At 42.0% G+C, this 26,566-nt stretch overlaps 1 long non-coding RNA gene across 1 annotated transcript in view; it reads left to right on the top strand.

Moving 5' to 3' along the window:
- Nucleotides 1-26,566, top strand: part of LOC141275997 (uncharacterized) — a 65,122-nt gene that overhangs the window by 13,855 nt on the left and 24,701 nt on the right. The window contains exon 2 of the long non-coding RNA XR_012324732.1: nucleotides 26,314-26,508. This is a non-coding gene — a long non-coding RNA (uncharacterized lncRNA). The remainder of the gene's footprint in view (nucleotides 1-26,313; nucleotides 26,509-26,566) is intronic.

Here is a 26,566-nt window from a genome sequence, read left to right as displayed (position 1 = left end):
GGGTGATGAGAATATTTGGCATTCATTAGGCAGTTTTATATTTGTGAATAAAACTGGTAGGAGATTCCAGCTTACCCAAATAAAATGATCTCCTCTTAGCTTAGCACCATAATAAAGTTAAAAAACAATAAAAAAGAAACAGTTCGAACAGGAATAATTTAAAAGTTTAATCCTGAGGAAACTTTTCACATTTTTGTTTTGCCCCAGAATAATAGCTCTTAAAGATGGTCATCTTTAGTTTGGTTTAGAATCAGTTTTGAGAGTGTACACAATTTCCCAGAGTTGCTTATGTTTATTTAAGCCCTCATTCTGAGCAGTGGTTTGTGCTAAACTCTGGTCAAATGTTCCTGAATCTTTGAAGACTCTGAGCTTGACCTGAGAATCTTTGCTTTAGTTTAAGGTGTCAAATTAGAGCTATTACAAAACAAGAGGACTGGAGTTGATAAAAATTGATAAGCAACTCTGAGTTTTATTACTGCTTTTACATTTATTTATTAGTCGATTTTAGGCTAATCTTATCATTATTAATGTAGAAAAATGTAAGATGTAAAAGCTGACATTCCCCCAAGAAATTCCTGTGTGAATTGTATAGCCTGATTAAAAATATTACATGTTGGCACCAAAATTATGGGCTTCTACTATTACCACCCACAGTGTTTGGGGGAAACAGTGAGGGATAAAGAGAAGCTATGTAGAATCCTGGAGTTGTGGTCTTCCTGGAACAGCAGCTCTGTGGAAACATAAAGTCACAGTATTTGTAGGAGGAAAGAAAATGTGATGGAAGCATGAACGGAATAGTTAGTGAGGTGGAGAGTCAAGGATGTGGGTTGTGTGAGTGGTTAATTACTTGTCTCACTTGATTGGGCTTTCGGTAAACTTGAGAAATGCCAAGTTGTTTTTCCAGTCTGAGAGCTGACTTGCTGTTTGGGTCTGGACAAGTCACTGTATATTCATAAAACATATTCAAAAGATGATTGAGAAAAGTTCCTGGTAGCCACCAGCTCCCACATTCCTCTTCGTCTTTTACAAAACCCAGGGACTTTGACAATCTCCTAAACAGAATCGGAGAGTAAAATACCCGTGATCTCTATTCTAGAACACTCCAGAATTGGGTCTTAGAACATTATATGTTAAATGGGTTAAATAGAATAGTGGATAAAAAAAAATTTGGTGTAACTTTTCTAGATGGGTGACTTTACATTAAGATATAGGCAGTGTTTATGCAATATTTTTTTCCATTCATTCAATACCATCTAGATTTTTATTGAGCCCCATCCCTGAGTTCACCTGCAGCTGCAGCAGACAGCTCCTGTGTACACTGGCAGCCTCCCACCTTAAATGTTCATGTCTCTTTGCTTCAAGAGAAGCAAAGCAAGGGAGACCTGCAACCAAAAGGGTTTGTACAGTGCATGTACAAGGCTGCTGGAAGTGTGGAAATGGATGCCCCGAGGTCAGCTCTTAACAGTGAGGGATGAGGGTCAGTGGATGAGTACCCCAGCTTTGCCATTCCTTGGTGGGATACTTCTGAAGGCTCCTTTTCAGGGGGTCCTCAGCGGGACTGAGCTCTCGCTGCCCACAGTGGCCATCAGCTCATCAGAGCATGCTTTATTGGCATTCCTCCCACCCCTGCCTTGCTTCCCCCACTTGTGTTTCTTGAGATCCTTTTCCTAATAAACACTCAAACCCAGCATTGCCTCAGGGTTTCTTGCAGAGGAACCCAGAAGCAGATAAGCATATACTGTGACTATGGCACCAGAGATACTCTCAAGGATCTAGTGATGGAGACAGAGAAAGGGCTAAGCAAAATGTATCACCAGCTGAATGTGCCTGCGTACTGTGAATGGGAACAAAATAACAGCTATAGAGGGATTCAGAGAAAGGAGAGATGGTTTCAGCATAGGATGAACAAGATCATGGAGGGAGCAGGATAAGGTTAGGATTTGAAGAATGAGTCAGAATTAAGTTATTTTCCTACAGGGTTGGGTGGATGATATTGAATCTGTGGTCTGAGCCTGACAAATAGACCCTTTGACTGGAAGGGAAAGGAAAGGGGAGGGAACCAACATTTACTGAGTGTAGGCTATGGGCCACAGCCTTAAGGGGGTTTAGGAATTAGAATTAGTGATTAGGAATGTAGATTTTACCCACACTGTCACATTTACCCCTTGTATAACCACATGAGGCAAGGTATCTGTTGTAGTCAACTTGGGCTGCTGTAACGAAGTACCATAGAGTGGGTGGCTTATGAACAGCAGACACTTATTTCTCACAGTTCTAGAGGCTGTAAGTCAGAGATCAGGGGGTCAGGAAGGTCAGGTTCTGGTGAGGTTCTCTTCTGGGTTGCAGACTGCTGACTTCTTGTATCCAGTCATGGCAGAAAGAGAGCTAGCTCTCTGACCTCTTCTTATAAGGGCACTAATCCCATTCATGAGGGATCTGCCTTCATGACCTAATTATCTCCTAAAGGTCCCACCTCCAAATGCCATCAACATCAGGATTAGGCTTTCAACATATTTGTTTTGGGAGGACACAAACTTTCAGTCCATTGCAGTATCATGATCTGTAGTTTATGGAACAGAAATTTGAGGTGCAGAGAGTTTCATTGGTTGGCTCAAGGAATTTACAGTTGGTAAATAGCAAATATAGGATCCAGATCTCTAGAGGCCAGTCTTGGAAAGTGGATGCAAACGCAGCTGGTTGAAAAGTGAAAGATTAAATTGTCCCGTTGGACTACAGTACCCAAAATGATGTTCATTATTTACCCCCCACTCCCAAGTTCTGGCTTATTCTATGGCCAAATCAAACTTGGGAGACAATTTTAATCATGGCTACTCAACAGATGAAGACCTAAGACCTGGGAGTTAATACTACCAGTTCCAGGACACTGCATTATTTTTTAGACGGAGAGACAGTTAATTCCCATCTCCATAGACACTACACAACACATTAAGGCTTTGATTTGTATTTAGTTTCAACTAAATAGAATAAATGGCTTGCATCTGGTCAACTAATGTAGATGTTTAAAAATATTCTTTATGTAATACTCTAGTTTGTCAGTGGACTTGATTAGGGTTGTTTATTTAGCTGAGCATTGCCCCCAGATCTGGTCTCCACCTAGAGTGACTACTGTTACGTATTAGGAGGGCAATTAGTAGTCACTCTGTCTCTGGGTATATAGTTGGCTTTGTTAAGAGTGATGTAAATTGTTAAGTAGGTGTGAAATGGCATGAAAGGCTAGGCTTTTCTCCTTTAATTCAGAAACTGCCAAGAAAAGAAACAAATGACGAGGGAAGGCAGTAAGTATTAAGAAAGGAGGAAAGCCAGAAGCCTTCTCTCTACTGCAGTTTTGGAATTTTGTGCTTCTTAGGTTTTTCAAATTATTTTCATTTGCTTTTAAATGGGTTTAATCGGATAATATCGTGTCTAGAGATATTGCAATTCAAGGGGCTTCTACCTAATTAAAAATGAAAGAAACAACTTGAAAGCATGATGGAATATAATCCTAACACTCTTTCTCCATCCCCATGGGCAAAAGGGAGGTGAACGTGAAGAGAGAAGTAGGAGAAAAAGAGAAAGGAGTGAGATGGAAGGTTTGCTTTAGCATCTTGGAAACACTAATGAGAATTAAAAGAATCATAGCCAACACTGATTACACACTTATATGTGTATACACATTTATACTTTTCTAAATACTTTACTTATGAAGAAATTGGGCAACAAGATAAGTGATTTTCACTAAAGTGGGTCTGGGATGAAAGCCAGGCAGGTTCAGAGTGTGTGCTCCAAGCTTCTATGTTCTTTTGCTTCAATGATAGTAACATGAGTGCTTAATAACTCTTCTTATGTGCTGTCTGTGGAAGGGATCATCTCCATTTTACAGACAAGGACATTGAGTTTTGGAAAAATTAACTCATCAATTAGCTCAAAATCAGACAACATAAATGATGGAGCATGGCTTTTAGTGCAAGTCTACTTTCAAAATTTGTGCTTTATGGGCTATGTTGCTTAAAGATCACGGTCAAACAGGTTATCAAGTAGCTTTTCAGAAAGAGGTTTCACCTTTCTGTCCTCAGAGTTGACCTTAGCTTCCTGTGCCATGGCCAGGAGACCTGGTTAACAGAACACCTGTGGTTCTGTGACTGCTCCTGGGCACTTGTGTTTAGGTGGGCAGGCCAGTCTTAAGGCTTCCAGGAGGGCTTCCAGGAGGACTTCTCTTGCTACTGTAAGTTCAAATGCTAAGTTAATCTCTTGCCAGCTCAGGAATGTTCTGAGATCACATCTGAGATCACATCTCTTTGAAATGTGACCATCAAAGAAGGTAAGGCCCTATCTCCAGCTTCCTGGGAGAAGATGGGCCTAATTTCAACTGTCCCCCAACTCCAAGCAGCAATTCCTACCTCCAGTCATAAAGATATGATAGAATTAGCAATTTTATCTTGAACACATAAATGCAGTGAATTGTATCCACTTAGCTGTGTAAAAGACTTTCCTCTGTCTTTGCAATCTCTTTGGCGAATTGCCTGTGATGAGTATCATATTCTGGTTTTATTCGATAATAAAATTGTTTTCTTTCTCTTTTACCTTGGTGGAGAGGTTTTCTAGGTTTGGAGGAGTTTTTGTTTTTAAACTAAATTTCCCAAATAATACATTATGTGGCCTCTTCTGGGGGAGTCTGGTAAGGCAAACTGCTTCTGAGAAGGATCTAGGGTGCAAGGGAGGGGGAAGGTGTACCAGACTCACTAGGAGGGCTTCTAGTATTGATAGATTTGATTGTCTGAACCATTAATTAATTAAGTCAATATTTATTGAGCACCTGCTTTGTGCCTGGCTCTGTGCTAGAGTCAGAATGTCAGAGAAGTACAGTTCCTGATCACAGCCCCCTGGGGGCACATTTGAAAACATTGAAACGTACATGCTCCTTGGGTTGCTAGGGACAGGAGTTACCAATGGGTTCCCAGCGTGGAAACCTGGGAGCTCTACAGAGAGATAAATAGCTGTAGAACCTAAGATCTCCTAAAGAAAGTATCAGCATGTCTTCTTGGGATTGGACCTTGAAGAAGGCCTAGAACTCTTTTTTTTCTAGACTGGCATGCTTAGATGGCACAGATCCTGTGTTAATCATCTTTGCCAGAGTGTGTCTGAGTGTCTAACAGGTAGTAGGTCGGCCATAAATGGTCATTGACTTAATGAATGAAAGAAATTAAACTTTTCCCTCTGGCCAGGAAAGACTCAGAGGCAAAATTCACTATGACCTTTTGTCAACTGAAAGAAAAGTGCACAACATAAGAGTTGCGAGTTTAAGTTTATTCAAGGGCCTTACTGATGACTATAGCCTGGGAGACAGCTGCTTGGTAGCTCTGAGTAAACTCCGAAGAGGTAGGGGGAGAAGCCCAGTTTAATCATGATTGTCGGCTGGGGAATATGTGCAGTCAGGCTTACATCTCAGTAAAAGATGACAGCTAGTCACAAGGAACAGATATCTCAAGCTAATGATTTTAGTGCTTTTCTATGTACGGGAAGATGGAAGAATCCATCATATAATAATTATTAAATAATTATTATTAGTTAAATAATAATTAATATAATTAAACATAATTAAAATTATCCCTGAGATAGTCGTCTAACTAACTCTAACCCTAACTACCTATGGAGGCTGCTTGCCCAAAGCACAAAGCATGCTGTTATCATCTTAATTTCCTCTCAGAGTTCCCTGTCGTCAGCGACTACAGCAGCTTATGACTTAATCCTGGCAGAACTGAGTGGTGAGCAAAGAAAGCTCTTTGTTCTTTTTTTGTTTTTGCAGTACGCGGGCCTCTCACTGTTGTGGCCTCTCCCGTTGCGGAGCACAGGCTCTGGACGCGCAGGCTCAGCGGCCATGGCTCACGGGCGCAGCCGCTCCGCGGCATGTGGGATCTTCCCGGACCGGGGCACAACCCGCGTCCCCTGCATTGGCAGGCGGACTCTCAACCACTGCGCCACCAGGGAAGCCCACTTTGTTCTTCTTTATTTACACTTTCAAGGAGTTTGTGGGCATGCCTTTTCATTGTTTCCCTCCTGGGGAGGCTCTTTCCTAATAATGTCATTGTATTAGAGCTCATTCCTTAGGGTTACAGTTTTCATATTCCAGAATGTCCCTCCTTTTTCCCATTTTACCAGCTCTTCACTATTCCCTTTCTCTTTTGGACTTGTTTCTCTCCTCCTCTCCTCCCCTTCTCCCTCAGCAACTTCTCTCCCTACTGAAGTTGAAACAATACTGAAACTTAACAATTAAGTAGCTACTGGAGCAGGACTGTTGTTTCTGTTGAAATATAATATAAGGCCTCTTTATTACATGACACCCTTTACAATGTCTTCTTGCCATTCAGATTTGTCAGTTGGCAAATTAGCAGAGGAAGGTACATGTATTAGTTGCAGAGTTGCTTTAACAAAGTACCACAGGCTAGGTGGCTTAACCAACAGAAATTTATTCTCGCACAGTTCTGGAGGCTAGAAGTCCAAGGTCAAAATGCCAGCAAGGTTGGTCTCTTCTGAGGTCTTTCTCCTTGGTTTGGAGATGGCTCTCTTCTGCCTGTGTCTTCATATGGTCTTCCCTCCATACCTGTCTGTGTCTTTATTTCCTCTTCTTACAAGGACACCAGTGATATTGTATTAGGACCTACCCTAATGACCTCATTTTAACTTAATTACTTCTTTAAAGACCCTGTTTCCAAATACAGTCACATTGTGAAGTACTGGGGTTAGGACTTCAACATATGAATTTGGGAGAACATAATTGAGCCCATAACAGTACACCTTCAAGTTTGTCTTTTTTTTAAAAAAAAAATATCACTGGTCTAAAGCAATGTTTGCTGAGAGTGGCTGATCCTAAGAATTACCTGGGGAGATTGAAAAATTCAGACTCCTGGGTACTCCTCAAGTGATTCTCATTCAGTGGGTCTGAAATGGGATTGGGAATCTGAACACTTAAAAAACACCCCAGGTAATTCAGATAATTAGCTGGGTTTGAGAACCACTATTCTAACTAATTCCTGGCATGTTTATTAACATTCTAGAAAGACCAAGTCAAACAAAAGGAGAGTAGTTACTCAGGAGAACCATAGAAGGATTGCCCCTGGTGAGGACTCCAATGAAACTTTGCTGTTTTCTTTCATTTGGTTTCATTTTTTTTCCCCTGTCTTCACTGCTTTTCATTTTTGCATGAATTCATTGATATAAGCTTTTAAGGCACCCAACAAATTCTGGTCCAAGTTTTATGATTTAATTAGCTGCATCTATTGGACTTCGGTTCCAAATAACTTCTTCTTTTTTTTTTTAATGAAGTGGAACTCCACAATTTTTGCATGAGTCTGTTTACTACCATTACATTCTTTTATTTATTTGTTTATTTATTTATTTAATTTTTGGCTGCATTGGGTCTTTGTTGCTGCACATGGGCTTTCTCTGGTTGTGGCGAGCAGGGGCTACTCTTCGTTTTGGTGTGCGGGCTTCTCGTGGTGGCTTCCCTTGTTGTGGAGCATGGGCTCTAGGTGCACGGGCTTCAGTAGTTGTGGCATGTTGGCTCAGTAGTTGTGGCTCATGGGCTCTAGAGGCAGGCTCAGTAGCTGTGGCGCACGGGCTTAGTTGCTCCGCAGCATGTGGGATCTTCCCGGACCAGGGACCAAACCCATGTCCCCTGCACTAGCAGGTGGATTCTTAACCACTGTGCCACCAGGGAAGTCCTCCAAATAAGTTCTGACTCATATACTCCTATCTCAACTACAAGTATTAATTAGGTATCTAATTTATGCTGTGTCTGCCAGTCATGGTAGATAATGATAAGATAAAGAAGGATGTAGTAAGGTTTGCCCTCAAGAAATTTAGGGCCTTGCTTTGTTAGATTAGCAAAGACATTATCTCCTAATGCTTCCATATTATTAAACAAAATCATATCATTGGAGACTTACTGTGTTTTTGGTTGTTTTGATTGGGTGCTTTTATTACCCAAGCTTTGGTGACACATCCACCGGTAAGTCTATGACTAAACCAGGCGTTGGTGGCCTAGGTTCTGTGCCTTGAAGCTGCCACCTTGATAGACTGACATGAGTTCCCCAGCTGCCTTTTCCCCAGCACAGCAGCAGCAAAGGTGGTAAAACCATGACTGAACACATTTCAAAGGTTTTACTAAGCACAGTCCTCCCTAGATACGATTTTGTATCTGATTAAAACCAATATCCCCAAAACGCTTTCTGGATTCCAGTGAAATTATGTTGAAGTAAACCATTTCTGTTGAAGTAAACCCAACAGCTATTGTCAACATAGGGGATCATTTAGGCATTTAAAGATAAAATGCAATCCCTCTGTTAAAAAAAAAAAAAAGCCAAGTCAAGAACAGGGATCTTTCTTTTCCTAGAAAGTCATCATCTGTGTTACCTTGAGGGTAACATAAAATATGATTATAGATTTAAAACTTTGCTTCAGGTCTGTTAGAGGCAGAAAACATGAAGGAGGCAGAAACAGAGGAATGGGTTCTGTTGTTTTGAGATGAGAAGTAGAGGTCAGCTCATGCTGGGGGCTTCAGAATGTTAGTGCAGGTTACCTATTGCTCTTTGACTGGTTATTTGTTCATTTCTTCTTTCACTCATTTCTTAAATCATTTATCACACATTTATTATTTGCCTCGAGTTGTAGAGATAAGTAAGAAACTATCTGTTCTCAGGAAGCTCAAAGTCCTGGAAGAGATGGCCACGTAGACCAATAGTACAGTAGGTGTGATGGGTGTGTAGTGGAGCTATGCTCAGGGCAACAAAGAGTCTGGAAGATGGATGACCAGCCACGTGGCTGGGGTAGGGTGTGGGTTCAGGGAAGGAAATGCTGAGCTGAGCAGAAGAGAGGAGAAAGGCACTTCATTCAAAAGGAATAGTTTAACAATAACCCACAACCTTCGGACCATTAACATATACACACTACTGTATATAAAATAGATAATCAACAAGGACCTACTGTATAGCACAGGGAACTCTACTCAATACTCTGTTATAGGGACTTCCCTGGTGGTCCAGTGATAAAGAATCTGCCTTCCAATGCAGAGGGCGCAGGTTCGATCCCGGGTCAGGGAACTAAGATCTCACATGCTGCGGGGCAACTCAGCTCCACATGCCGCAAACTACAGAGCCCATGTGCTCTGGAGCCTGTGCGCCACAACTAGAGAGAGAAAACCCGCACGCCACAACTAGAGAGAAGCCCACGTGCTGCTACGAAGACTTGAAGCAGCCAAGACAAACAAACAAACAAACAAACAAACGAAAAACTCTGTTATAACCTATACGAGATAAGAATCTGAAAAGGAATAGATATATGTATGTATAGGTAAAACTGAATCACTTTGCTGTACACCTGAAACTAACATGACCTTGTAAACCAACTATACTCCAATATAAAATAAAAATTAAAAAAGGAATAGTATATGTAAATACAAATTACCCTCCCTTCTCCCCAAAAGCAAGTAGTTGCTTAAGTCTAGCTCATAACTTTTCATCTGAAAGGCAGGGTATCTAGAGCAACCTATCCTGGTGCATGTACTTCTGAGGCTGTAACAGTGAGAATAGTAAGAAACATTCTGTACCTCCAGATCTAACAAAACCTGGGCTGAACATGGGTGAGGAGGTGCACACGTTATTTCCATGCCACCTTTTTTCCAGGTACTATGTCCCTGACCTAAAGAGGCATTAATTACCTATTTGTTGAATTTGATCGACTTGATAATTTGTTTTCCTCATGAAGATAAGAGAGTAAGAAAGCAAATAGAGAACAATACATATCTTCTTTTTGCCATGAGGGAATCTATGGGAATCAAATCTCACCTGTGGTATTTTTCTTACAGAAACGTAACTATTGTCATTAAGATGTTATTGTGGGGTCGATGTTCCATTTCAGTATGTTTTGTATCCACGGAGCAAAGGGAAATGACAATTCCACTGCAAACCAAAGGAAAAAAAAACCAAACCCACCCCCTAATGGTGTGCACCAGTATTTGTACTCAATAGTGGCTTGACTGAGTCCGTGGTAAGATCTCTTAATCTATTTCACTGTTACTATCTCCTAGGAGGGGGAAGGACCCATCAGCCTTTGCAGATGAAGACATACATCCTTTAAACAAGTGTTTACCGAGTGCCTGCTTCACGCTAGGCTAGAGATGCTGCCTGTGATGAGTGTGGTCGCTTGTTTACAAAGACATTTGCAAAATACCTCCCATGCTCTCACGCACTCCCCCTTGCCATGTGACTCTGCCTCTCCTGTCCATTGGTGGAATCTGTTTCTCTTCCCCCTTGAATCTGGCTGGCTTTGAGGCTTACTTGAGGGATAGAAGACAGGGGAATGATGTGCAACTTTCAAATTCAAGGCTATGCCTCTAGAGGCCCTGCCCAGGAGCTTGTGCTCTCACCGTCTAGGAATGCTGCTGTCAAATGAAGGAGCTCTGAGCAGCCTTCTGGGGACACACAGACCACCTGGCCGACAATACCAGCTTTCAGATGTTAGACTCGTGCTGTCTTAGACCAATCCAGCACAGGTGAGCTCTCAGATGACTGTAGCTATGTGAGTGACTCAGGCCAAGACCAGCAGGTGAACCTTCTAGCTGAATCTAGGCCAAAGTAGACTCACAGAATTGTGAGCAAATAAAGTGGTTGTTGTTTTTAGACACTAACTTTCAGGGTTTGATGCACTAGTGATTTTTTTCTGTGCAAACGTCAAAGTCTTATTCTGGAATCAAACCAGAGCCTGTGCTCTTGCCTTCTCAACGCTTTGCCACTACCCACGGGCTGAAGAGACGGCAGCTGCTCATTTATTCTCACTCTCATGTGGATTATTTGCATTTGGACTGAAAGGAGCTCTGTTCTCCAGGATGGAACTGCCCTAAGGCTCTTCAAGAACAGGAATAGGAGTCCATCACACACAGCCAATTTGAACTGTGTCCTAAATAGAGGCATACAGACCGAGAGCCGAGGGACCAGGAATTATTCAGCGTCACTCCCTCATTTTGCATTCATACCAGAGAGGAGATAACTTGCGTGGGTCCTCACAGCTCATTAACGGCACAGTCAGGACAGGGAAGATATGTCCTGACTACTGATCTAAAATGCTTTGAACATCTGAGTTGAACATACAAATTTGAACGTTTAAACTTGAATGGATTTTTTGAGCAAGGGGAGAAGCTAATCACTTCAAGGTATGATTTTGGGGTCACAGGACTTCAGAGACAAAAATGCCTCTGGAACCCAGGTGCTAATAACCAGGGAGATAACGGGCCTAACTTCAGCGGTCCCCTGACTCCAAATGGCAAACCCTGTTTCTAATCGTAAGGACGAAATAAGCTTAACAGTCTCATCTTGAAAATATGAATATAATGGGTTGTGTCTACTTAGCTATACAAAAAAAGTAAGATTTTCTTCTGTCTTTGCAATCTCCAGCAAAGATGTTGCCTGTGATCAGCATCACACTCTTGTTTAATGATTATTCAATAATATATTTTTTTCTTTCTCTTCTATCTTTGGGGAGAAGTTTTCTGGGTTGGGAGAAGCTTTTGTTTTAAATATTTCTCAACAACTTATAACTTTCTTTCTTCCTTCCTCCTTCCCTTCCCTTCCTTCCTTCTTCCTTTTCTTTCTTTTTCTTTCTTTTTCTTTCTTTCTCTTTCTTTTCTTTCTTTCTTTTTCTTTCTTTCTTTCTTTCTTTCTTTCTTTCTTTCTTTCTTTCTTTCTTTCTTTCTTTCTTTCTCTTTCTTTCTTTCTTTCTTTCTTCCTTCCTTCCTTCCTTCCTTCCTTTATTTCTTTCTTTCATTCTTTCTTTTGTTCTTTCTTTGTCTCTCTCTTTCCTTTCTTTCTCTCTCTCTTTTTGTTTTTGTTTCTGTTTTAACCTTGGCTTTGTGTAGGCTACTCACTTCCATTTTGTGGGAGTATATCCTTCAGTAGGCTTATCCAGTGAGGGTCTCTGGAAAGTTACCTCCTTGTCTTTGTGTGCTTTTATTTCCTCTAAATTCTTATAGTTAAGCCAGATATAAAACTCTAGACTGACAATTATTTTCCTTCATCATTTTTAAGATATCCAGCCATTGTCTCTGGCATATATGGTTGCTGATGACAAGTATTCTGTCTTATTGTTGATCCTTTTCAGGTAACCTATCTTTTCTCTCCAGGAGCTTCCAAGATTTTCTGTTTATTGTGGATGGTTTGGCAGTAGATAAACCTTTGTTTTTATTTATTTTGTTCAGTTTTGTGCATTTTCATCTGACATCTCATAACTTTCTTCAAATCTGGAAAATTCTCCACTGTTACCTCAAAAGTTCCTCTTTCCAAATCTCCTTAGTCTTCTATTCTAGAGCATCTGTTAAACATAGGTTAGAACTTTTCATTCTAGCTGCCGTATTCCTAACTTCAGTTTCATATTTTTCACCTCTTTTTCTGTCTATACTGTTCTCTGGATGCCTCAGATCTATATTCCAATTCATGAATTATTTCTTCATCCAAGTCTAGTCTATTATTTAGCCAGTTTAATGACTCTTTCTATTTTGACCACTGTATCTTTCACATTTAGAAGTTTCTAGTTGGTTCATTTTCAAGTCAACCTGTTCTTGTTTATTCTGTACCTTTTAAAAAGTTGTATTTACATTTCCTTTTATCTCTTTGTAAAATTAAAATACTCAGCTGAAAATCTATTTAACAATACTCATTATTAAGCATAAATTCTTCCACTTTGGGGTCTTTGGACTTTCCCTTTTTGCTTTGTATTTCCTCATGTGTTTTATAATTTAGGTTTACAAGTTCATCTTCAGGAAGGGTTATCTTTGGAGGGAATTCTGTCCGTGCCCTGGGTTAGAGAGTTCTCTTGATGACAAGGTTCACCATTGCCCTTGCCCAAGTCCTACTGAGTCCACTGATTGCGAACCAACTTTGACACTAGGTTCTCAGCTCCAGATTCCCATATTACACTGGTAATGGAAAGGTGGCTGGTTCTGTACTGGTACAGGCTCAACGTTCAAACCTCTCTGTATGTGGGAGTAGCTTTTGAAATCTCTGTCTCTGAGAGCCTGAGAAAGTCAGCTCACTTCTTCCTGAAACCCTGGGCATGTTGAAGGAGATTTTCAGGTGTTTATGAGTTTTTCAGCACATTTTTGGACAGTCGGTGCTAAGCAGAATGCTCATTCCTACTCCTTGATGTATGTGGGGACTGAGGCTTAAATTCCTTTCTCACAAAGGTATGAACTTGCCAGCCCTTAAGATATATATCAGGTCCAGTTTCTTCCAAGGACTATGTGGTTTTAAAAACCGCATATATTCACGGTGATGTGTTCCCTCTTCATTTCTGGCATATGAAGATGTCCATTTCTTTTGGGCTCAGCTGTGTATTTAACATGAAACAACAATATATATATTATAATATTATATATATTTTTAATTTCCTTTGTATTTTGAATGAGGCTGGAGATTCCTGCATCTAATCAACTGATGTCTTGAAGGGAGTGCTACAGGACCATTATTTATATTGTTTACATTCCCTGAGATGCCCTTCTTGTCCCTTCCATATCCCCATTTCCCATCCCCTAGTGACTTCCTCTCTACCTTGTGATTTCAGTTCAAACATTACTGGCTCCAGGCTCACGAGATCAGGGACGTGAAATAACCTGTTCTAGTTTGTTACAGTTCTACCCGCCCCGCTTATAATTCCTAGGAAAAGAAATATTCCAAAAGTCAAAGGCTAAGGTAAAGAAAACTGAATGTCAGCAAGTCCAAATTTAGAATTTTAGTTTTTAAGTCTTTGACAACTGCGAAAGGTAGTGTGACATTATATGTTTTTGTATGTGTGTTGTGACATGTCAGTGTTAATGACGTTGTATTATTAACATATTTTTATAAGTAGGTTTAATTGTAGTGCTTGAGAGAATTACATGTGATTCAAATCTAACAGTCTCCAGCTCCCCCAAACCTGAAATTGCACCCTGGCTAACCTATTGCTGGTTGAAGCTAAATGCCCGCTAGGAAATGTAAGAGTGAGGGAAGAGGGATTAGTCCAGACCTAGCTCACAGAATAAAAACATGGATAAGTCTAAGAATATCCTCAGGTGGCTCCACCAGGCTTTGAAAAAATTAAGCCCCAGAATCAACAGGCCTAGATGAACCCCTGGTGGAATTCATGACTTGCATTTCGATTCAGAGCTGCACCAAAGCAGCTCTGAAGTTGAGGAACATGTTTTCAATTAAGTCATGAAAAGTTCTTTTAGCTTTGCAGCAGGGAAAGATGGATGCTACAGGGCCTCCTGGAGTGCACTTGAATAACTTAATTAAGTTGTTAAATACCATTGCTCCAATTAAGCAATTAAAGCTGAGATAATTTTGTGGGGTGCTTCCTGGGGAATGCTGTTCCCACGTCCTCCACTAAGGTCTCCTTCTGCCTTCTCTGACTGCAATTTCTTTCAATAAGTGTACGGGGAGCAGCTTCAGGGATCAGGGCATCTACTCAGTGCTATGGAGGGACGGGGACAGATCAGAGCTCAGTGCCAGTCGTCCAAGTCTGGTAAGGTGGTCTGGAGACCACAGGCCTGAGGAAAACGGCAAGACACACCATCTTCAGATGACAAAACCAGCGAGACAACCCGAGTGAAGCAGTGAGGCTGCTGAATGGTGGTTGCGTGTGCACAGAGAGAGAGGGATCTTGTCTCCTTTGAGCGTCGTGAAGTCCTTCCCTCTTGCAGTGAGCAACCATTTTTGTTTCTAGGTTAATATGATCTCGGGTGGCCTTGGCCTGAAGCAGAGTTTCGGTTCCTGGCCAGAGACTGAGGTCAGCCGCAGCAGTGAGAGTACTGAATCCTAGCCACTAGACCACCTGGCACCAGTGGCCAGTGACAAGGCCCTGGCCCGTCAGCTGTGTAGAAATGAATTTCCACATAGAGACAGAAAGTAGTGAAACAAATAAAGTGTTTATTAGGAGGAAAAAGAGTACGTGTGGATAGACACACGGGCGGGCTCAGAAAGAGTTGCGCCCCCGTGGTAGTCTGAATCACTTTTATGGGGCATTTCTTCTGGGTTTCCTCTGGCCAGTCATCTTGCTTTGCCTGGTTCTGAGTCTGTATTTGGTGTATCTCAGGGTCCTCCCCTGTGTGCGTGCGCCTCTCTTAGCCAAGATGGATTCTAGCGAAGAGGCCTGTGGGTAGTGGGCATCACTTACTATGAGGTGACGCCCCCTCCCTTTTGACCTCCGGGGAGCCTTTCTGCCTATGTGTAGTCGAGAAGGTCTCCTTGACTTCGAGAATGAGGAATATGTGGTCTTTTTTCTCTTATCTGGGTAGGGCTCAGCTTCTCCTCTTTCCTGTTATTTTGGAGCATCTGTCCAAGGGGATGAACTCCATCTGTTCAATCTGGGGCCCATATTGTCTCCTGCCTCCGTGTAGCACTAATTTATTGCCTAACAGGATATGCTTTTCATTCCTTTTTTTTTCGCTGCTTTGGGTCTTCGTTGCTGTGCATGGCTTTCTCTAGTTGTGGCGAGCAGGGACTACTCTTCGTTGTGGCGACTTCTCTTGTTGGAGAGCACAGGCTTTAGGCACATGGGCTTCAGTAGTTGTGGCTCGCAGGCTCTAGAGCGCAGGCTCAGTAGTTGTGGCGCACGGGCTTAGTTGCTCCACGGCATGTGGGATCTTCCCGGACCAGGGCTTGAACCTGTGTCCCCTGCATTGACAGGCAGATTCTTAACCACTGCGCCACCAGGGAAGCCCTTCATTCCTTTTAATGCTCTACTGAGAGATTAAATGAGATAATGTGTGGAAGTGCACGGCCTAATGCCTGGCACAGAGTAAATCTTTAATGCATATTTGTTCCTGCCTATGAAGCCTCCTTTCTCCTCATTCTTTCCAAAATGAGGTCACTATACCTAGGTAGCCAGTAGTGAAGCTTTCCCTGGCTAGGTGAGTTGAATTGATAATTTTACTACTGGTGATTGATAGTCTTTGTATAAACATCTTATGACAGGAAACTGTTAGGACGCTCTGGAGCCAAAGGGCTGAGTTCTGATCCTCCCTCCCTCCTATGACCTTGGGGAACTGATATACACATCACGACCCCCAGGAAACGTAACATTGATACACTTCTGTTATTTAATGTGAACTGTGTATCTATACTTGTTTCTCCAATTTTCCCAATGATGGTTTCTTTATGGCTTTTTTTTTTTTGGTCAAATCAGTATTTGACAAAATATTTTGCATTGTATTTCCTTTCATCTAGCCTGTAGTTAATCCAGTTGATGTAATTTCCTTTAATACAAAACAATTTCTCTGCTTATTACTTTTTTTTCTTTCCTGACATTGACATTTTTGAAGAGCCCTGACCAGAGGTTTTGCAGAATATCCCTCAATTTGGTTGTGCATGAACGTGACTATTTGATTTTTTAACAGCTCTGAATTCTGAGACATTCTTCCTTTATTGAACTAAAATTTTGTTGTTATTTCTACCCATTGATGCTAGTTTTTAAAGTAATCTGCATGGTGATTATTTGTGAAGAACAGTGAATGAATATTAATGAGCTTTCAGTCTAAAAATCCAGGGGTTGGATAATAGACTTTTGGTGTCTGTAACTCAGGGACATGGTGCTCCCCCAAGGGAAAGGTCTCTATATAGGTGTCCAGTCAAACAAGCCATGATGTTCGCAGGTACCAATTGCATTCATAACGGAGGGGCGGCGGGGGAATGCAACCTTAAACAAAAAAGATTGTAGCACTTGATATCTGTTGTACTTTTCTTCTAGTTGAGACACGCCCTGGTTTTACTTGGAAAAGGGGAGTGTGTGTGCAGTGGACGTGAGGTGAACAAACTTTGGACTTCTAGCAACTAGTAATAGTGCCAGGGAGTTTTTACAAAATGGTTTCAGCCTTTTTTTTTTTAAAGAGAAAACCATACTCCTCATGTTTGGTCTTATTAGAATCAAATATTACGCATTCAAATGTACATTTCTAGTGTACATTATTGGCAAACAAGCAGCTTAGTGATTCATACTAATAGGGATGTGTCTGAAGTTCTGAATAAATGTTCTTGATAACAAGCACATGCTCCGTGCATTTGGCGTGGCCCTCAGGAGCTGGGAGTGAGTCAAGTTAGCACACAGTTCCTGAGTGCTCAGAGCAAAGCTCAGAAAATTTAATCTAAAAGTTACAAATAAGGCTTAACCACCCAGGGTGAAATAAAGGAAAATGAAAGCAAAAGCTCTCAACACCTACTTATTAGAAAAGGTGTCACAGAGCAGAATGTGGATGATTTCCAGGTGAATTGTAAAGACTGTGGTTGTTTAGGGGTGGGTAGAGGAGGGAGGAGTGATGTGGAAGTCTGCCTTTAACTCTGAGAAAGTTCCTTTAATCTCTTTCCACATCTATTAAAACAGGAGCATTGCATATGATCCAACAGTCATACTCCTTGGTATTTACCCAGAGGAGTTGAAAACTTAAGTCTACACAAAAAGCTACACACAGATGTTTATAGGAGCTTTATTCATAACTGCCAAGTCTTAGAAGCAACCAAGATGTCCTTCAGTAGGTGAGTGGAAAAATCAGCTGTGGTACCTCCAAACAATGGAATAGTATTCAGTGCTAAAAAGAAATGTGCTATCAAGCTGTGGATATTAATAGGTGAAAGAAGCCAATATGGAAAGGCTACATACTATATGGTTCCAACTAGATGGCATTCTGGAAAAGGCAAAATATGGAGACAGTAGAAAGATCAGTGGTTACCAGAGTTTGGGGGACAAGGGGTGACATTAATAGGCAGAGCAAAGAGGAATTTTAGGGCAGTGGAACTACCCTTTACAATACTATGATGATAGATATGTGTCATTACACATTTGCCCAAACACACAGAATATACAATGCCAAGTGTGAACCCTAGTGTACACTATGGACTTTGGGTGCTACATCAATGTGGGCTTATCAGTTGTAGCAAAGGCATCACTCTGGTGAGGGATGTTAAGAGAGGGGAAAGCTGTGCACGTGTGGTGGCAGGGGATACTTCATAGGACATCTCTGTACCTTCCTCTCAGTTTTGCAGTGAACAAAACTGCTGTAAAAATGAAAGTCTTTTTTAAAAAACACTTATTTATTTATTTATTTTATTTTTGGCCGTGTAGGGTCTTAGTTGGAGCATGTGGCCTCTTCCTCGCGGTGCGTGGGCTTCTCTCTAGTTGCAGCGTGCCAGCTTCGTTGCCCCGTGGCATGTGGGATCTTAGTTACCCGACCAGGGATCGAACCCACGTCCCGTGCATTGGAAGATGGATTCTTAACCACAGAACCACCAGGAAAGTCCCTAAAGTCTTTTTAAAAAAAGAATAAAAATGGAACACAACATATCAAAACAAACAAGCAAAGAACCCAAACCAAAACAAAACAGGAGCATTGGAGTCAATGATTTCTAACTTTCCTTTCAGTATGAACACTTGAAATCCCATGAGTCTTTGAGAAGGCTCTATGAAGAAGGTGTTTGGCATGGATAAGATATGGTTGGGCTGGGAAGACTTGTTCCAGGTCAAAATAATAACCCATCCCCTCTGGACTCTTTCAATAAATGACATCACCTGCATCACCTCCACCACTATCACGTCATCACCCATTGATTGCCTACTATGTGTCTGTCTTGCGGACGAGAAAAGAGGTTTTAATTTATGTCCTATGTGGTTGTAGGAAAAAGATTGACTTAAATCAATGTCAACACTTTCATTCTGTTCTGCGGTGGAAGATTTCTGGATTCTGCTCCACAGCGCTTTCATTTGTACAGGTCTTGTCATTCGGAATCATATACTGCATCCCAGATGTGGTCCCTTTGCTATCAGTAGCCCTCTCAAGATTAGCTCAAACCCCATTCCCTTGGTAGTTCAGCACTAAATAACTAGTTAATAAACTCCTACCAAATAGCCAGCAATCACAGATTACCCACATTCACAGCTGGCCTCTCTGGTTATTTCAGCTGCGGAGAACACTGACTCCCCTTATTAATAACTTTTCCTGATGGTGGTTCAGCAACTCCTCTCCCACCACCACCAGGGACTGTCAGCCTTTTAGGGATTGTGAACCCCTGTGAAAGATTCTGTTGAAAGCTAAGAAATCCCATTACAGGGGAAAAAAAAACCCCAGCATATACCGTGCTTATTATCATAGTTGGTATAAAATTTCAGGAACTTATTATTATAAACCTATTGCAAACTGCCCATAAAGTCATTATTTTTTTTTTGTTAAACTCATGTCAAAAAAGAATAAAGTTGCCTTACTATATGACTCCGTTCACTAATTTCCCCCTCTCCACTTCAGAACGGGATGGTCTCAGGGCTGTGGTTGTCTAACTGAAATCTCTGTCGGGCTGACCTCCAGGTTTTCATTTACAAAGTACGCATTAAAATCCTTTTGAAAACTCCGCTGCAGGGATAGAAGACCCGTGTTATCTGACATAGGCCATGTCTTTAGTCTGTGTTTGATAGTCTTTCAATCAGGCTCTGATGCGGATGGAGAAGGCGAATCTGACCAGCCCAGGATATCTGGTTTCCTGCATCAGAGCCCGTTTCATCTGAGTGGATGCTTTGGGAAGGGGTTCCCCTCCCTCTTTTCTGTTTTCCCCTAGACTATCATCACTTTTCTGGCTTTTCTACAGATTCTTCAGGCCATTTGGCAATGATCGATGTCTTCCTCTTCCAAGTCCAACCGTACACTTTGCAATCACCTCCAGCCTTTAAAAAGCTAGAGCTAAATTCTATGAAGCATCCTCTGAGAATCTACTCTTGTCAGTCAGTGACAGTTTTAGACTCTGAGTTCGGGTGTCTTTTTACACTGTGGTGTGGACTTTTCCCAAAGTTCTAAGCTCAAAGAGCAGAAATCCCAGAATCCGAGAAATCATGGTACCTGAGACTGCAGGGCTCTGGCTTTTTATGTTACAGATAAAGAATTTGAAACCTAGAGTTGTTAAAAATAACATAGCTAAGATTTGAAAATGGAAGGCACTTTCTAATAATGATATCGTTTTCACTGGCATTTTTCTTTGGAGCTCAAAATTAAAACCCAATGAGTCTTGTGGGAAAATATCCATGTTCAACAGTGGGTTTCCAGGAAAATTAACTTTGGGAATGAAAAAGCTTTATAATGTATTTACTGTGACTACAGGAGTCAAATGGAAACTCCCAAAGAAGTCTCGCAGAAGTTGCTAAGGGATTTGTGATGGTTTACAGGGGTAACCCTTGCTTCTCCAAGCTCGAGTCTGGGGAGGATAATCAAGGAGACAGTAATGGTCACAGAGGCATCAGAACCCCCGTAAGCCTCCACCCCTGAGAATCAGTGGCCACATGTGGCCAGTGGCTACCATATCGGACAGTGTAGATATAGAACATTTTCATCATCGTGGAGAGTTTTATTGGATGACATTGCTTTATAGGAGGGGTCGGCAAACATTTCCTGTAAAAGACCAGTTGGTATATGTATTTTAGGCTTTGCAGGCTAAGAGCCCAAATTGAAGAGACCATGTGACTCTGTGGCAACGACCCAACTGCTTGAAAGCAGCCACAGATGATGTGTAAACAAACGAGCATTGCTGTGTTCCAATAAAACTCATTGCACAAATAGGCGCTGGGCCTATTTGCTGAGCCCTGGTTTATAGAGTTGGCTACTGCGATGCTTTCTTTGTGGCTTCAGTATAAAGCATCCTAATCTGTCTAATGCTTCTATCTCAACCAGATGGTCAACAGAATGTACCTTTGACATCATGCTAACAGTTTCACACAAACATTATCAACACGTGCTCAGAACAAATATAAAGGATTAGAGCTTAAAGTTTCCTTTTGGGGGGTGGTTAAAGACACCCCTGCTTCAGCACGATTTTATAATTTTATCAGTGTAAATTTTTCATCTCTGGTTCTTTCCTCAAGCCTTAACGTCGTCTTCGTGACGAACAAAGCGTTCAGGTGAACACGATAAGGGCTTAAAACGGGCACAAGGGATGATAAGTATGAATATTGCTCATGATGCGATTTAGGCTAATCGGATTCCTTGTGTCTCCTGCATCCTTCCCAGGACTGCTAACAGACCTCCCAGAGTGCTGAACTGGAAGGCAGGGATAGTAAACATTAACTAGCTTTGTGACCTTGGGCAAATAATTCACATGATCAGCCTTGTGTTTCCTAATGTTACCTTCTAGCGCTTAAAAGTTCTGTTAGAGGCCTCTCCTAATGATCCAGTTGTCCGAAGCCTCCAGCCTGCATCTGCGCTTTTTATTAGATGATGTCGCCCTCTTCTGGATGCCTTCTGTATCTGCTCTGTGATTTCTTTCCAGTGCACCGTTTGCCTTGCTTTGCTTCGTTTAATTTAGCCTAGCCGATTGCTCAGGCCGAACTCCTCTGTATTATCATGCAGTATTTCATTCATGATCAATGAGACATAAGTGTAGAGAATTTAAGTGGTCCCTTCACTTATTATTTTACTAAAATAAAAAAGCTGAACTGTACTGTAGAATTATAGTTACAAAAGACCTTAGACAGCATGCCCAAAACTTCCAACCAACACCATATACTGTTTTCAAATACATAATTACATTGTGAGAAAATAAAAACACAGGCAGAAATGAAACACGCCAACTTCAGGATGGAGGTAGCTCCTGGGGAGGGAGGGGGATAAATGGTATCAGAAAGAGGGGACTTTGTTTAGTTTTATTTATTGAAAAGAAGGATCTGAGGACAACGTGGCAAAATATTTATGTCCCGGCTGAGCTCGGTGGTGTAGATCTCATGAAATACTTTTATGTTCTCAACCACTTTTTTCACATCTGTGTATGGAAATCTCCTTTTTCTATCTCTGGATGATATTTTGGGCAGATTCCAGAGCTTTTGCTGTCACTTTTAGGTATTAAAAATTTAATACCTATAAAAGTTCTTTAAAAACTCAATCTGATCTAAACAAAAGCTTTTTTTTCTTTTTTTTACATCTTTATTGGAGTATAATTGCTTTACAATGGTGTGTTAGTTTCTGCTTTATAACAAAGTGAATCAGTTATACATATACATATGTTCCCATATCTCCTCCCTCTTGCGTCTCCCTCCTTCCCACCCTCCCTATCCCACCCCTCTAGGTGGTCACAAAGCACCGAGCTGATCTCCCTGTGCTATGCGGCTGCTTCCCACTAGCTATCTATCTTACGCTTGGTAGTGTATATATGTCCATGCCACTCTCTCGTGTCCTTCAAGCATCTCTCACCATGTCTGGTACCTGGACCTACAGGCTTGGACACTTCTGGTGTCAGCCTCTCCTCTTCCTTACTCTCTGCTGTCCCTTGAGCATAGAGACAGCTGCACGCACGCACACACACACACACACACACACGCACACGCACACACACGAAGCAGGGGCGGGAAGAAGAGGTCAAGGCAGAGAAATTGGATCTGACCGACTCAGTTTGCGGTTTGGGCTGGTGCCCGCTGGCTGAGCAGATGCCCATGTGATGTGGGGCACATCTGGACTACTTGGAGCATCTCCCCCATGAGGGACCCTCCTACTGTGCCTTTGTCTGGCGCCGTCCTCTGCTGTGCTTCTGGCAGTGCCCCTGGCACAGGACCCTTCTGTTGAGGTCTCCCAGCCCAGGCAGATGGAGCTCTTGGATGGGGTTCCCTCCAGATGCCATAAGCCTTGCTCTCTTCCCAAGGTCCCTTCTGGCCATGGGAAACACACCGCCTACTGTCAGCTGCTCTCAGCAAGGTTCCCTCCCCTCCCCTCCCTTGACCACCAGGGCAGCACAGTCACTCTCGCCTTTACCTGTCAGTGTGTCCCCTAGACTTCAGGGGCTCAGGCCAAGCTCTCTGTGGAAGCTGGACCTGCCCACTCTTGGAGTGAGTGAGGGGGACCCAGGACCCCTGCTGAGAGAAGGAAGCTCAGTCCTCTGACATCTCTTTGCCCACGGGTCTTCTCTGCCAATCTTCTTAAAGAATCTTTAGCTCTTTCTTTTATAGCCTGGAGATTGATGGACTTAAATGGCAGAGTATATTTTGGGACGCCCTCAGCAAGTCCCGCCCTGATGACCCTGTACCTCTTTTTAGAAAGAGTGACACATAATATTCTTTGTTCTCAGCTGAAGTCCAGAGTCCCATTTGAACATCCTTTTAGTCACCTCTTGGCCAGGTGTCTGTGCCCTTGCAAAACCCCAGTTCCAAATGGCAGATCTCCGTCTAGAATGCTGTTTCTGTAATTGCCGGCTGTAGGCACATGAGTCCCTCAGGGCTGGTTTCACCCTGGGCCTCGTTTTATAAGTCGGGGCCTTTTTGACGAGCCCAGTTCAAAGGGTTACCAATACATTTGTGAACTTGGTTTTTTAGGTACATGATAGTTATTACACTACATTTTATTTTCACTCTACAGAAATATTTAAAAATATAATTTAAGAAGTTATTCGAATCTGCCATACCGTATTCTGCTAGTGAGGAGACTGAGATCCAGAAAGGCTAAAGCCACCTGCCCCGAATCACACACCCAGAGTCAGAACCCACACCCCCAGCTGCCCCCTGGCCTTGGCTTTGTGACCTGGAAATCTGTTATACCACTTGCCCAAAGCGCAGAAAGAGTAATGCTCACTGCCTTTATGAATTTGTGAGTATGAGTTTAAGATATTTTTAGCTTAGCTAATAGTAAGGGACCAGCTATCAAGTAGTCTTAGAGGTTATCAAGTTAGAGGTAACTTTCTGAAATTTGGAGGTATCTGGGATCTTACTCATCTTTTTTTTCTTTTTGCAATTTTATTTTTTTCATTAGTTAATCTATTTTATACATATTAGTGTATATATGTCAATCCCAATCTCCCCATTCATCCCAACCCCTCTTCCCCCCATTGGTGTCCATATGTTTGTTCTCTACATCTGTGTCTCTATTTCTGCCTTGCAAACCGGTTCATCTGTACAATTTTTCTAGATTCCACATATATGCGTTAATATACGATATTTGTTTTTCTCTTTCTGACTTACTTCACTCTGTATGACAGTCTCTAGGTCCATCTGCGTCTCTACAAATGACCCAATTTTGTTCCTTTTTTATGGCTGAGTAATATTCCACTGTATATATGTACCACATCTTCTTTATCCATTAGTCTGTCGATGGGCATTTACGTTGCTTCCATGACCTGGCTATTGTAAACAGTGCTGCAATGAACATTGGGGTGCAGGTGTCTTTTTGAAGTATGGTTTTCTCTGGGCATATGCCCAGTAGTGGGATTGCTGGGTCATATGGTAATTCTATTTTTAGTTTTTTGAGGAACCTCCATACTGTTCTCCATAGTGGCTGTATCAGTTTACATTCCCACCAACAGTGCAAGAGGGTTCACTTTTCTTCACACCCTCTCCCTCATTTGTTTGTAGATTTTTTGATGATGCCCATTGTAACGGTCATCTTTTAAGGAATAGCAATATACATACAAATAGAAGTCATGAGTGTACACACACACAATGACTTGTTGAAACCGAAGACATATTGTTCCTATTAGCTGAGGGTTTTGGTAATTAACAGTTAAGCCTAGTCTCACTTTATAAAAAGTAAACATGTAAGTCGTGGCCCAACACAGAGCTCAGTAACCACTTTATCATGTCGTTGAAAGTTTAAACAACCTTCTTCCATCTTCCTGGGATAGTTATCCATCCATCTGTCCATCCATGCATCCAACAGACATTTATTTGGAGCCTAGAATGCTATCTCCTTCCTGTCCCCCACCCTGACAACTTATTTTATGAAACACATCCCACCTGGGTACCAGTACTTGATCAACTAACCACTAATGGTTAATTCATCTCTGCTCTTACTCTGCCAGAAGGGGATGGCTTCAAGTTTCTGGGGATTGTTTAGGGTCATGATGAGAATGGGTCTCCATTGTGAGGATAATTGAGAAGACTGGATACTTAGAGGTGCACCCAAATGTAATGGATTTTTAGCAAATATTGGGGGTTTGGATCATGTCTCACTCCTTCCGGATTCCTCCTGCTTGTAAATAGGTGTGCCTGGCGGTGAGGAGGTGACTGTGGCACCAGGCCAGGAGTGTATGGTGCGGGTGCAAGCGTGCACGTGTGTGTGTGCAAAAAGCCCAGAGTTCCAACTTTTAAATGAGGTACCTCTAGACATCTCTTTTACCTTTAGTGAATCTTTAAACAGGTGGAACTTCAGAATGCTTCAGAGCACACCCACTTTTTCAAATGCCATTTTTAAGATTTCTAAGTTATTCGAGAAGTTCATTGTATGATTTGAAGTAGATTCTGTAATTTAATTATATATTCGGTGACTCGTATTCTCTTAGGAGAACAGCTGCTTCCTTCAGTTGCCTGATGGAAAGAGACTAAACACTTGGACATTTTCAGTCTCTTGTTAAGCGTTTGTCGACATGTGGAATGTGTGCATATTTGCAGGAGTAGAGGGGGCCGCGGGAGGAGGGTGGGGTTGTGAAGAGAGCACAGCTGGCTGCTTAGGAAGTCGCTCCAGACCACCGCCTGCGGTGAGGCCACCTTGGGACCAGGGCAGGTGCTTAGCTTGTCTCCTCCCAAATGCAATTGTGTGAGTGTTGAGACTTAATTCTACTAACATCCCACAGATATACTTTTTCTTGAAAATCAATTTGAGAAATTCTCTTCTGGGTAACTGATAATGGTAATTATAATCAAACCTCCTCTTTCTGGGATGGTACCAAAAATTACCACGAGGCTTGCAGACTCCCCCTCCTCTGGCCTCGAACATCCCTATTTTTCTGTGTAGACACAAGTCTCAATCATGTAAATAATTGATAGTACGCAGAGATTTAGAAGACATTTAGAAGGTATTCCTCTCCCTGTATGAGTCGTAGGGAGCACCTCATTCTCAGTGGGGAACTCCTGTAAATGACTCATCTCACTTCTATATTCACGTTTACTGGCTTCATGGTTGGAGGGTGTGGTGGGTTAATAGTGTCTCCCCCAAATTCATGTCCATCTGGAACCTCAGAATGTTCCTTATTTGGAAACAGGGTCTTGGTGGATGAAATTAATTTAGGATCTCGAGATGAGGTCATCCTGGATTTAGGGTGGGCCCTAAATCCAATCATTGGTGTCTTTTTCTTTGGCATTGGTAGTACATTGTTTATTTATTTATTTTTTTATACAACAGGTTCTTATTATAATGTTATCTACTTTATACATATTCGTGTATATATGTCAATCCCAATCTCCCAGTTCATCCCACCACCCCTCACCCTGCTTTCCCCCTTGGTGTCCATACATTTGTTCTCTACATCCGTGTCTCTACTTCTGCCTTGCAAACAATTATTGGTGTCTTTATAGAGGAAAGAAGAGGGGGATTTGGATGGAGAAGACACAGAGAAGACCCCATGTAAGGAAAGAGGCAGAGGATGGAGTGAAGCAGCTAAAAGCCAAAGAATGCCAAGGATGGCTGGGAGCCACCAGAAGTTGGAAGAGCCTTCAGAGGGTGTATAGCCCTGCTGACACATTGATTTCAAACTTCTGGCCTCCGGAATGGTGAGGGAATACATTTTTTGTTATTTTATGCCACCAAATTTGTAGTAATTTGTTGGAG

This window comes from Tursiops truncatus, chromosome 12, assembly GCF_011762595.2.
Source record: "Tursiops truncatus isolate mTurTru1 chromosome 12, mTurTru1.mat.Y, whole genome shotgun sequence".
In the NCBI taxonomy this organism is placed as follows: domain Eukaryota; kingdom Metazoa; phylum Chordata; class Mammalia; order Artiodactyla; family Delphinidae; genus Tursiops; species Tursiops truncatus.
The sequence above is the reverse complement of the archived record's forward strand: the minus strand, read 5'-3'. Positions and strand labels throughout refer to the sequence as shown.